The sequence below is a fragment of the Marmota marmota genome, unplaced genomic scaffold (assembly GCF_001458135.2).
Source record: "Marmota marmota marmota unplaced genomic scaffold, marMar, whole genome shotgun sequence".
NCBI classification, from domain to species: Eukaryota; Metazoa; Chordata; class Mammalia; order Rodentia; family Sciuridae; genus Marmota; species Marmota marmota.
Window position 1 is genome coordinate 50,937,525 of NW_025999990.1, and position 14,099 is coordinate 50,951,623.

Below are 14,099 nucleotides of genomic sequence, written 5' to 3' on the forward strand. Positions count from 1 at the left end.
CCGGTAGCTGGTGCAAGAGACCTCAGTTGTCAGCACTGGTGGGAGCGGTAGCCGGGAGTTCCGCGCCACGAGTCCCGTGCCACTCCTGATTCCCTCGGTCTGGCTATCGCGCTCACAGGAGAGCTGGGAGGGGCCCTTACGGGAGAGCTGGGAGGGGCCCTTAAGGTTTCCCCGCTGTGTGGAGAGAGATGGCTAGGGGATTACACACCTGTTGCGCTGGTTTCAATGAAGTTATCTCCTCCGCCCGTGACGTCAGTTCTCTGCCATGGTGGTATCCCGTGCCAATGGTGACCATTTGTTCCCTTTGCCGGGTGACCAATGCAACGGGTGGGTCCTGACTGTCTTTCCCAAGCCCCGTTTCAATCCTGTGGCCACTGCCTATGAAGGCTTAGTTGGCTTTTACCTCTGTAAGTTCAGACAGGCCGACCAGTTATTTCAGCGGGATCGTTAGTGCTGAGTCAGGAGAAGCAGGCGAACTTGAATGCAGCCGATCCGGGCTCGGTGCGTGTGTTCTGAGGGGCCCAGACTGTTCGCCCCAGATCCACGTCAGCTCAGCATTGCCTAGTGATCCTGAGCAAACAGCATTTAGACAATTTACGACTCCCTATGCCCGCACAGCTGAGAGGTCAGAGACTTGATCTCACTGCGCCAGCCGCCATGTTGAAAAACTTCTCAATAACTTTCCTATACACCAACAATGCGGAATTTCTTTTTTAAAAGTCTTAGGAAGAGGCCAGGACACCGGCGCCTGAGGGGTCCCGCAGCATTGCCCGGACACCCCCGCCACCGCTGGAGGCTACTTCGCTGGGCGGATAATCCGAGCCGTGGGAGCAGGGTGCTGCCGCAGCCGCCCGCACAGATCGTGCTCCTACATTGGTTCTAGAAGTTTTCTGGTGGAACTTTTAGGGTCTTCTAGGTATAGAATCATATCATCAGCAAATAGTGCCATATTGAGTTCTTCTTTTCCTATGTGCATTTAGTTTCTTTTGTCTATATAATTGCTCTGGCCAGCATTTTAAGAACCATGTTAAATAGAAGTGGTGAAAGAGGGCATCCCTGTCTTGTTCCAGTTTTTAGAGGGAATGCCTTCACTATTTTGTCCATTTAAAATGATGTTGGCCTGAGGCTTAGCATAGATAGCCTTTATGATGTTGAGATATGTTCCTGTTATCCCTAATATTTCTAGGGTTTTGAACATAAAAGAGTGCTGTATTTTGTCAAATGCTTTTTCTGTGTCTATTGAAACGATCATATGATTCTTGTCTTTAAGTCTGTTGATGTGGTGAATTACATTTATTGATTTCCGTATGTTGAACCAACCTTGCATCCTGGGATGAATCCCACTTGATCGAGATGCCCAGTCTTTTTGATATGTTTTTGTATTCGATTAGACAAAGGTGTCAAAAATATGCATTGGAGAAAAGATGGCCTCTTCAACAAATGGTGCTGGGAAAACTGGAAATCCATATCTCTCACCATACAAAAACTCAACTCAAAATGGATCAAGGACTTAGGAATACAACCAGAGACCCTGCATCCAATATAGAAGAAAAAGTAAGCCCCAATCTCCATCATGTCAGATTAGGCCCCAACTTCCTTAATAAGACTCCTGTGGCACAAGAATTAAAATCAAGAATAAATAAATGGGATGGATTCAAACTAAAATGTTAATTGAAAAAAAAAAGAAAGTAAGAGACAATGAATCTGGACAGATAATCTGAAGCTAATGGAATAGTTCTTTGCCAAAAAGTACCATGGAATTTGCTCATTTTTCCTATGAATGGTAGTGCTGGCTGTCAGCAGCAGGGAAGTCAGTTCTATGTACAGGCATAGAATGTTTTTGTCTCCATCCTGCAGCTCTTCTGCAGAGGGTGGCAGCTGACTGCCACCAGAGCAGTCTCCATGTGCTCAAAACCATTGTTACTGTGCTCAGGAACAATGAAGTAGGTTTGGTGCTTATGCCTGTACATAGAACTGACTTCCCTAGCTTGGTCATGCTGTTCCATACTTTGTTGGTGAAGAGTAAAAATTTCATGTAGTTCTCAGTGGCTCTTGCTTTGTTTAGAATCTTGATGTTCAATTTCCATGGTATGGTTTTATTTATAAGTTGCCACAGATATCATTATTATTATTGACCTCCTAACCATTTTAAAGAGTTCTGAGTATGCTGATGAACATGGAATTGGACTCATTTTGCACCAGATACAAATTTTTATATTTATGTGTTTGGGTTCTTTCTATGATTACTGCATTGGTCTGATAACTTTAATGCTTTTTTTAAAAAAATGCCAATATTTGACATCAGTGTTCCCATAAAATAAATAAATGATTCTTCATAATTGCTTTTCCAATGCTTTTCCCATGTGACTCTTTCCAATAGTTTTCCCTCCCAAATTGTTTGAGTAGAAGCTGTCATGATTCTTGTGAATTGGCAATTATGTCAGAACAATTTAATCAGTGCCTGAGCTATGCTGGCATTGCTCTTAGAAGACCATTTTTCAGACTGACATCCCCCTAAGCATTTGTTAAATAATTAGACCTCTAAATTCTTTTCCCACAAGGACTCTCAAAAGTACTATTAGATATTCAGAGCTTCAGAGACATAGCCCAGGCACCTCTACTATAAGTACCAGAACCCTGTTAAGCAAAGCTCAAAATCTTTGAATGAGGGTGGATGATAGTCCGAGTTTTCTGTCCTCAGGAAATGTTCCTCCAATGTCATTGTCAAGAGCTTGTATACATAATTAATCAAGGAGGAACTCAATGGGATTTTGATTGACATCAGATGCCATTCCAGCATTACAGGCTACAGTATCACTAGGAGGGTGACACTTAATTTATGGGACATATGTGATCCTCCTTCATCCCACAGTCATGGTACAAAATGTGTTTCTTCTGCATTTGGTGATGGGGAGATTCAATTAAAAAGTGCATAAAAATGAGTACTAGATTTTTAAATGTTGATTAAATAGATAATAAAAATTAAAGCATCCTTCTTTCAGATATGTCTACTTGAGTTATAAGGAGGATAATAATGGAAATGTAAAAACTTCAGTGGTTCCATGAGCCTCTTCTTTGTGCAGAGCTTGGCAGATAAGTAACAGAATTGTTCTGTTGTACAAGTGAGGAATGAATGAGATCAGAAAGTCCCAACATCTCAAGACATTTCCAGGAAAGCTCATTCTGCTGGTTGCCTTTGGTTTCCCTTCCCCTGCTGGTATACATCTCCAAACTTCCAGTTCCTTGTTTAGGAAAGAGAATTCATGTGCACTCCGTGGGGCCATGGTGAGAATGACATTATATATATATATTATATCTGTGTGTATACATAAAGATAAACATAGATCTTTTCACTGTGGTCCAGAGCTGGTCCTTTCATTCTAGAATCACCTCCAGAGGAATTGCACCAACATCTGATTGATTCCATTTTTATACCACCATCATTTTGGAGTCTCATTGAAATAGTATTCTCTCCTGTGTTTCAGAGCCCACAATGCCTAAAGCACTGGATGTTTATGGCTTCTGATTGGTGAGCTCTGTCCTACTTCTCCTTGGATCCCCTTGTTCTGTGATGAACAATCTCTCACTCTGGTCAGACATCTCCTTACTTTCTCTCATCTCCATGTTCCTGTCTTTGTTGCTGGAATCACCTGCCTCTGCATGGAGCCCATTTATTTTCCCTTTTATCTTTCCTAGTACTTCTACTCTACTAAGACCAGCACAATTCCTTCCTACTCCTTGAAGCTTTGACCACACAATCCATCAGGCCCTCTATGTTATCTTCTTTCTCCAAATCTTTGCAGCAAATCAGAGTTCCTGTGGTGGAATCTAGCCTCTATTTAATGTACTTCTCTGTGACATTTGCTACCTTTCTCTTGAGTATTATGAATGGGATGCATCTTCTTCAAGTAGATTTGGATTCTTTGGTGTGGAATTCTTTGGTGTGGACTCCACAGTGTCTATCCCTGTACTCAACATCAGTAGGCATTGGGAGTTGACCATTTTGGATGGGGAGCTCCTTGTAGAACCATCTTTGATATGTTAATATAGAGTAGTGATGCAAAAGTTTAACAACCAGTTATCTCTTGATTTTGAAAAATTTTAATACAATGTAGTAGATTTTTTTCATAGAGGTAGTGATGTAACCAATATTTTTTATCATCCTAGCAACTAGCATTTGCTGATCATCAGGCATGGTTCAGGCAGTGGGTTAAGCTGATTCATATATTTAGTTTCTAAGTCTTCAAGCCCTTGAGAGATGATGGGACTTAAATTCACTTCAGCTAACTTCAAGTCTAATGCCATACTTTAGGTACAGCCTAGAAGTACAATCTTCTTCCTCATCTTCCTTGTACTTTGGGCTTATAAAACCTTTATTGTTAGAGGAAATGGGGAAATGGTAAGAGCCAAGAATCCATGTATGTCAGATATCATGAGGAAGCATGACATTTTTCTCCTAATTGTAACAGAAATAGGAAACATAATGTTTAGATATTTGTCAAGATATAATCCTTTTAATTCTTACTTTTCCCCCAAATACAAAGAAATGGTAAAAATGTTGGAAATTAAGAAAATTCACTGTAGGACATTAATATGAGAATTTGTATCATGTTCATCAATCTAGTTTAGTTTGTTTTGTTTGTATGACATTCACTTTATTTGAAAACATTGAATGTCAGACTTCAGCATAGATTTGTTCCATTTGGCAAGGAAGAAGCACTGTGGAGGTAGGCCACATAATATCAAAGTACATTTTCACTGTGGTGTTGGCATCAAACAAAAGCCATATTGCATTTGAATCATTGTAATACTTTGTTTACATTAAGCAACACATATGTGCTCAGGTCAAGGAACAGTGGAGATGAAGTGCTGCAATTTCTTGTCAATGTTTAATATGTTTAAATGAAGATATTTCATGAAGTTAAAAACTCAATCTCCTGAGTATACAAACTTTAAGAATCAAATTTGAATCTTTTAGTGTAAAAGAACAGTTTAAAGTGGTCAAGGTTTTTTAAAGCTTGTTATTTTCTGTGCATGTGTATTTCTTTGTGTCTTTAGAATCCTCTTGGCAACATGAAAAGTATTACACCAATTGTTGTAGGTATGCTACTAAAAGAACCACCCATTAGGGGCTGGAGTTGTAGCTTAGTGGTAGAGAGCTTGCCTCACATGTATGAGGCACTGAGTTTGATCCTCAGCACTACATAAAAATAAAAAATAAAGATATTGTGTCTATCTACAACCAAAAAAAATATTTTAAAAACTGGAACCACCCTTTAAAAAATATTCTTTGGTGCTCACTTCAGCAGCAATCTAAAAAAAATTTTTTTTGTTTCTAGCACAGTTCAGTACTTTGAAAGACTTGAATAACAATGATTTAACAGAAAAGCCAATACACTCATGCCTCCATGAGATTTGAGGGAGAAGTAGGATGGAGGGATATGGGTATAGATATGAGCACATCTACAAAATAGGGTTTTGAGGTTTTTGGTATATAATTTTGCTTCATTTTAGCATTCTGAATGGATAGCACAGTTTCTTTAGCTCTGTTTTGGCCAACCCCAAAAGCTGTTTCTTAGTACCTACCCCACTAATCTAAGAAACCTAAATGAATCTCATGTGGATCTAAAGAAAAATTGCTGCTTGCCTTCTTTATAAAGACAACATGTATACAACAACCAAGGTTTCCTAAAAGTTTTTATTTGGGGAACAGTGCAACCTACAAAAGCATCTGCTGCCTCTCAGGACGAACTTTTATAATATTTTATAACAGCTAATTTAACTTGAGTACACAGTTCTAATGAAAGAAGTTGTAGGGTGAAAGGGAGAGCTGAAATGGGTATAAACCCTAGGTATCCTTGTAGACCTGATAAACTGCCATACTTTCCTAAGCTCATGCAAAATAGAAAATGAAGAAGCATATTGCAGAAAACTAAATTATACATAAATTCATTAAACCTCACCCTTCACTTCTGATTGAAAGATTGCTGCTGTCATCAGTGAGGGCAGAGGCAAAATGAAAAAATAAGTAAATGAAAGACCCCAATCACATTATACATTTTGGTTGAAATGTAATTGCTTAGCAGTTCGTTTGAAGTTCTTGGGGACATGTAAAATGGCATGCAGCTGCTGAAAACAAGAAATGGCCATGATACACAGCATCCTTGTGAATTGGAATCTAACCCTTGCATGTGTAGGTGCAGGACCTAGAAGGGGGTCACCACTGATGCCAAGGTATTAATCTGCATATCCCCATCATCCCCAAACTCTCCTGTTGAAATATATACTTTTCTTCTTGACCTGTTTTTCTTCCCAGAGATGTATCTATGGACATAACCATGTTTTTTACTTCTTTTTCAAAGTGTTTTTTTAACTGCCTCTTTGAAAGTGTGTTTGACTTGGCAGACTCTTCACCAGGGTTGCAAAATCCCCCTTTTCCAAGATCATATATCCTAGAAAATGTTCTCATCTGTCAAGAGTGATCTGAATGTGAGAACATTGGGAAAGGATAGAGATGCAGTGATGACTTCTCTTAAGGTCCCCTTCTACAGCTAGGAATGGCAAATGGAAAGGGAAGTCAGCGTCTGTGTAAGACTTCACAGCTCCAAGGCCTGCTGAGGCAGGCAAGGTTGGAGAAGGAAGCACCCTTTTCTGACCCTTAATTAACTGCCAGGACTCTGCAGATTGTTGTTGGCTCGTTAGTATTCTTAATTTAATTCGAGTACCCCAAGACACCCACCCTGGGTCATTACAAAATAAATCCTGCCTGAGAAAGAGGTCAGTAGCCATCTTGCCCCCATGCACTGTTCTCTCTTTCACTGGATCCTGTACATCCAAAGCCATGGTGGAGGGCTGAGCCTGTCTCTGGGAGTGTCACTTTTAATCAACACTGTAGCATGGAAGACAGTGTCTCCCTGCTGCATGAACTGGGGCTTCACTAAGAAATCAGTTATAATGACACCTCCTGAAAAATAAAGGATATGAATGTCCATTATGGAAACAATGTTCTAAGAGACAAAAATTCTGTGTACCCCACACTGACTCACCTGCAGTGGGAGAACCATGCCTACCCCAGCTGGTCTGTTTCTTGTACTTTGCTGACATCCCCTAAAACAGTTCTGCTTCACTTGCTCTAAATAAGTGTTTGCTAAACAACCTCAGCTTAATGATCTGACTTCCTAGATAGTGCCGTTTCCTAGGCCACAGTGGACAGTTCCCCCTTTTTAAATTAGTACATTGGCATTCCGGGTTCCACATTAGAGTTGCCTCAATTTAATGTGTATGGATTCACCACGAGGAAAGAGTCATCTCTAATAGAGATCATTGTTTTCATTTGCTTGGGTTGCCAAAACAAAATACCAGTTCCTGTGTAACTTAAACAACAGGAACTTATCTTCTTACCATTTGGAGGCTGGAAGTCCAAGATGAAGGTATGGCAGGATTGGTTTCCTCCCTTGCCACCTTCAGTTTAACTTAATTACCTCTGAAAGACTTTGTCTTCCAATTCAGTCTCCTTCTGAGGTACCTGTGGGTTAGGACCTCAACATATGAATTTTGGGAAGACACATTTCAGCCCATAACACTAAGAAAATCATATTTCTCATTCAGAAAGCCTGGGATATCTTGCAGTTTGCAATCTAACCAAGGAATCTTCCCTGAAAAGTTTAAATTAGACACTCCATCAGCTCTACTGGATGGTTCCCTGTAAATCATAACTTGAGCTGTCCAAAATGGTAGTCTACTAGTACATGTGGCTATTTAAATCCAAGTTACATTCAAAATTACATTCCTCAATCACCCTAGCCTCATTTCAAGTGTTTAATAGCCACAAGTGGCCATCGTATTGGATAATGCAAAAGTAGAATATTTCTATCAACATAGAAACATCTTTATCTTTCACATTATGCAGGGGCCATGCCCAATGGCTTTGTGAGATATGAAAGTAACTCTGCAGCAAATATCCTGCAGCACCTGCTTTGTGCCCAGCTCTGTGCTGTGGAAAATTAAAGTGAGGATATAGGTCGTCTTGTCAGGCATCACATAATCTATGATGATAAAAATAAAATCTTGCATGTCAGAGATATTGAGAAAACTTGAGTGGCACATGCTAATGGCTACAATAGAATTTGGGAGGGGAAAAACAGCTCATGCAGACTAGAGAAGAAAATGCATGCAAGAGGCAAGCAAGGGAAATGAAGAGAAGGGTCCCCTGCTGGGGGCATATGCCACAGAAGTTGGAACATGACCAGCAAAGAAGGCAGCCCTTCTCATGCCCTTTACTTGGACATTGAGTGACGCTGATACTTTCCTTCTCTCTTCTTCTCACCTCTTTTGCTCTTTTGCAGCTTTTCTTTTTCATTTGTCAGTACTGTCTTGGACACTGGCACATCCTGGAAGATGCAAAAAGCTTTATTTCATTCAAGAGTCTTCCTCTGGAACTGTTTAGTTCCTGCTCTCTTCTCCTTTACCTACACTAGGATGCTTGTTGTAGAGACTACCATGCTGATGGCTGCCCTGGCCCCTGAGCAGCGATTTTTCTACAGTGACATGACTGTACCATCCAGTATTACAGCACCAGCCATGTGTGGCATTTAAGTGTTAAGAGTCTATGATGAGGGAGTTGCTGAGCAGCAAGGCTGACACTCCCTTGGGCTGTCTCAGGAACTTGGCTGAGCAATAAATTGAGAATCAGTGATGTCTTTGGCTTCAGCCTTTTCAGCAGCTCTATTCTTTCTTCAGAGATGCAGGAAGCATTCAGAAACCTGGAAAATGGGTGTCACATTCAGTTAGAGGAGGAGTCATTCATCTAGGAGAGTATGTCTGAGTGATGTTCACAGTTATGTTTAAGGAAGTTTCCTAGCATACTAAGTATTGATACAGACAATGCCATTACTCATTGAATGTTGAATATTCAATATTAATTACTATTAAATTTAGTAACCTGATTATCAGGCATTACAGAATTTTTTAGTGTTTTTAATCAAGTAAAAATTATTCTTTTGGAATCTAAGGCATGGGGAATCGTAGACATCTCACCAAACCACACCATTAATAAAAATGAAGAAATTGGAATAAAAAAATTTAAAATTTTTGCCCTGTGAAAGATATCATTAAAAAATGAAAAAATAAGCTGTATGTTGGGGGAAAAATGGCAACCCACATGTCTAACAAAGAACTTGTATCCTGAAAATAAAAAGAACTCACAGAATTTTATGAAAAATATCAATCCAATTAGAAATAAGCAAAGATATGAAAGATGCTTCAACAAAAAGGATGTATGGGTAGAAAGTAAATTAAATAAACACATGAAAAGATCATCAATATGATACATCATTATGAAAACACCATTTAGTGAGATACCATTGAATACATATCAGAATAAATAAAATAAAAAACAGGGCGAATACCAAATGCTGATGAGGATGTGGAAAAACTGCATCTGTCACAAACTAATGGTGGAAAAGTGAAATGGTACAATCACTCTGGAAAACAAAACAGTTTGGCAATTCCAAAAAAATTAAATGTAGATTTACCATGTAACCCTGCAATAGTACTCTTGGACATTTATCCCAGAGAAATGAAAGCTTATATACCCACAAAGTCTTATAAATGAATATCCATAATAGCTTTCTTTGTAATAGCCCAAACCTGAAAACAGTACAATTGTTCTTCAGTATGGGAATGGGTAAACAAACTGGTATATCCATACCATTACTCATCCATGAAAAGGAATGAACTATTGATACATGCAATAACTTGGATAAATGTAAAGGTCACTGTGCTAATACTTCATGATTCCATTTAGAGAACATTCTATAAATGTTATAGAAATTATAGAGATGAAGAGTAGACTTGTGTGTGCTGAGAATTAAGAGTGGTTAGGTGACTTTGAGGAGATTCCACAAGGGGTTTCTTTGTGGTAATGGACTAATTCTGTATTTATTTGGGGTGGTAGTTACACAAACTTACACATGGCATAAAACAGCATAGAGATTATACACAGAGGCTGTGCCAGTTTTAGTTTCCTGATTTTGACATTGTACTTTGATGAGGAGGACATGAGACCTCTAAATTGTCTTTGTAGCTTCCTATGAATCTGTATTTACTTAAAAATGAAAAGTTATTATCTTATAATTTAAATTTTTTAAAGTTGTTAGTTACCAACATTGTGGCTTAACTCACAGATAGTAATAGTTATTCATTAAAATTAATTTTAAAATATGCGGGGGTCTCTTTTCCAGCATAAGATATAGCTGTAATGGGAAAGAGAGTAAAGGATTCTTGTCAGTGAAGCTGACCTCTCTGAGATATTTTAGGTAAAGCACTTATCACTGTATTTGGAACACAATAAGTGGGCTGCTCTTGTGATATTATTAATGTTACCTGTTGTTTTTATTAACACCACTGAATTAATAGTTTATTATGATTATACTGAAATAATTCTTAAGTAATCAAAATCTTTAGAGCTAAAGTTTTTTGCTTATTATCCTTCTTGGCAAAAACCCAAATTCCCTTTCAGAATTTTTTTTTCTGAAGCAAATATTTACATATAGTGTGAAAGTTTCTTCTGTTTTAGGATGGAGCTAGTAGTAGAGGTTCTCCAAGGGCACTAGGTCTTTGTTGTTTGCATTTCAAAACTGACCCTTGACATTTGACTCTGTTGCCTTCTCTAAAATATTCTAAGATGGTACTTATAATAGCATGAAGCATCTTGGTTTTAGTTTAATCCCAAACCTTATAGTTCTAAATAAAAATTGAACCCTCTGCCCCCAATATTTTAATCTAATATCTAGAAACTTGAATTAGGGCCAACTCTTCATTTTTTAAAAAACATCAGCAGATTCTAAATACAACTTTGGCTATTTCCTTTTAGCATCTGACCTTGGTTCACTTAAACTAATTGTTATCCTTTTAGCAAATTGTGATTATAAAGTAGAAAGAAAAAAAAACTGTACTATATGATATAGGAGGAATTTTAAAATTTTGAGTACAATGACATCCCTGTCAAAAGTACCTTTCATTATTATTCTGTCAAACATGATAGTAATTTATTTAAAATTAGATGAGGGTATATAATTTTTGAAATTTTTCTTTAGAAGTAGGTTCAAAAATATTAAGTTAAAAGCACTGTTGTATGAATCTTCTGATATGTGTATATATATATATATATATATATATATATATATATATATATATAAATTATATATAAATATATAGGATATATATCTATATATCACCTATATAAGTCCCAATAATTTATTCACTTATAGTGTCAGTTGTTCCCCATATGATCAGGTCAATACCAGGTGCTAAGGGTGCTATGTGCAGAGAGGTCAAGCTCCTTCCCTTTTATAGCTTATAGTCTAGGAAGAATGTGAATATTTGAGACTAACTTTGCATCTCCATGGACATTCTACAAGCTGAACATGTTATACTACTGTAATAACATGAGAATTCTGTGTCAATATGTACTAACTACAGGTTCTTTTCACTGACATTTATTCATTAGGTTTAATACAGAAAGCATTCCTGTTGGATCACTTAATTATTACAGATCCTATCATAAAAATTGAAATGCAAATGCAGTAACTTCCCTGTGGCCACAGTTATAAATTGATCAGAGCTGAGACTTAAATTCAAGTCTTCTGGCCATAGGTCCCTTCTGCCCGCTGTGTCATGAGCAGAGGTGGATGGGGGATTCAGTTTTACCCAAAAGTGAGGTGAAACAACTGATGACGTACACAGCAGGTGATGAAAGGTAGAAGATCCTCTCACAAGAAATGGGCAGCACTCACCTGTAGGGTGAAAAAAGATCCCCTCCCCAATTATCTTACAACCCTTTGATTCATCAGTGAGATATGTTTGGGACTGTCACCTTTTCCATCTCTTTCATCCTATGTAACCAAACAGTTCAGCCAGGCTGGAATTTGATACTGCTATTTTGTTTTTATTAAATCTACTTTTTTTCTGTTGTCATTGTCTCATGTAGTTGTTGCTACCTTTCCATTTATTGTAATGACATAAATTTTCTTTTGAAAGTAAATGTAGTAAATGTAGTTTAAATTCAACATACAGTAGTTGAATTTAAATCATAAAATAAATGAGAGCAAAGTGGCAGGGGCTAAATTCAGAAAGACCTTGTGAATTGCACTGGACTCCTCCTATCATAATGACTTGCCTCCAGAGATTCCTGTTTCCTTTGTCCGTACGGCTACCTGCAGCTCCCAATCCCATTGCACATTAATAAGATAAATTGTAGTTTCTAGATAGTGTGTTCAATTGACTGAGGCATTCCACCCAAAGTCTACAGAAAGGTGATACATCTGTCTTGAGTGGGAAGTTTATTCTGTGTTCCTGAGGCAAGCTATCCCTTTCTCTGTTTCTGTGGATGGGTGATCATGTCATGGATACTTCTGCTATGCCAGAACTCTGCTGTGTCCCTGCTACAGCCTGGTTTTGGCTTAGTTTAGAATCTTCTCTTTATACCTATTGACTGTGGCTGAATAACAAGGCTGAATGCTAAGACTTTCCTGATAAGCAGTCTGCATAACTGAAGTGGTGGTAGCCTCTATCTTTAATATAAAAGGACATTTGGGATAAAAATTAGTCAAGAAAGAAGAACCTCTGTGACCCCCCAAATACCATTTAGAAATTTTTCAATAAAACTGTTTGCTTTAAGAGTACACATTGGACTGGTATGTAGCTTAGCAGTGAAGCAATTGTCCAACACACCTGTGCCCTTGTTTTAATCCCTAGCACTAGGAAAAAAATAAAATAAGATGAAAATGAAAAATAAGAGACATTGGACTTTCTGACAGAGTAAATTGAGATATAATTATTTTTTATTAAACTGTTTGAAAAGATATTTCTGACTTTGTTTTCTAAATTTTAAAATAATTCTCTATTGTAAAATTTAACCTTTACTCATTACCACTTGGGTATTGTAGGAAGATTCTGGGAATTGTACTGAGAGATTTTATAAATTAATACATGTCAAAAATAGATTCACAAATTGCATATTAAAATTCCTTTTTCTGACACACTATTCATATCCAAGACTGTCATCTCCAAAATCGTATCCTTAGCCTTTCAATCACATTTGATAAAGCTTATGTGCTCTGATCCTTTAAAACTCACAGCTCTCCAAGGAGAACCACCAAAGGAAGATGCTGGCTTTTTTTTTTTTTTTTTTGTAATTAGAGGGGCAAGAATAAGACATACCACAGGGGTGGGGCCTTAGCTTAGTGATGGAGTACATGCTTAGCATATGCAAGTCTTTGGATTCAATCTCCGACACCAAAAAAACAACTACCCCCAGTTCTAAAAGAATACAGTAGGCAAATGTGTCTTATCATCATAGTCTCAGGCTTCAGCATTAGAATCAGATCCATCAGTAGCAGCCTTTATTATGCACTTACACATCCTAGTGCATTGCATAGGCTGGGTCTCACAGTCCTTCTAATGGCAGTCACACAGTGATCTGTAAGGAGACTTGCTAGGTTTTCAAGTAGAAAAGTGACAGGGGACCTGGTGTGCATTAAGGAGCTCACTGAGACAAGCATATAACTGGAGAGTGGTAGAGGGAACTGTTAGAAAGCTACTACAATGATGCAGGCAAGAGAGAAGTAAGAACTCAACTTTTCTGGCTGCTCTCAGGAGGAAAAGAGAGGCTGGATTTTCTGCAGAAACCTCCATTTGTCTCTAGCTGTTTTCAGGTTGGTTTTCCCCAGGGACATGCTCTTCCTTATCTCTGAAAACCTGGGTACCTCTAATGCCAGCTCACTAACAAATCAGTTTCAAGTCAGATGCAGAGGTGGAGGAAATTACAGTCAGTTCTCTAGCAGTGCTGGCATTCCAAACTCTGGCAGTATCTGCATCAGAGAGGAAATGAAAATTGCTATCACTGAAATGTGGGAGGCATTCCTGAAGAAAGGACCTCACCCCCCTCATGACATGGAAATTACAAAGCAATTGAATAAGGTACTTTCAACTAGCTTTAAAACAGAGTAGTCTCTCTTTTTTTTTAAGTACTTGTGACAGATCACTCATTAATGTTACTGTTTTGATGCCCCATCTGATTACTTTGGCTTTATGATTTC

The 14,099-nt window shown here is 38.2% G+C and overlaps 1 protein-coding gene across 17 annotated transcripts in view; it reads left to right on the top strand.

The window, feature by feature from the left end:
* Window positions 1–14,099, top strand: part of Ptprm (protein tyrosine phosphatase receptor type M) — an 825,349-nt gene that overhangs the window by 690,024 nt on the left and 121,226 nt on the right. The gene's annotated exons all lie outside the window — the stretch shown is intronic.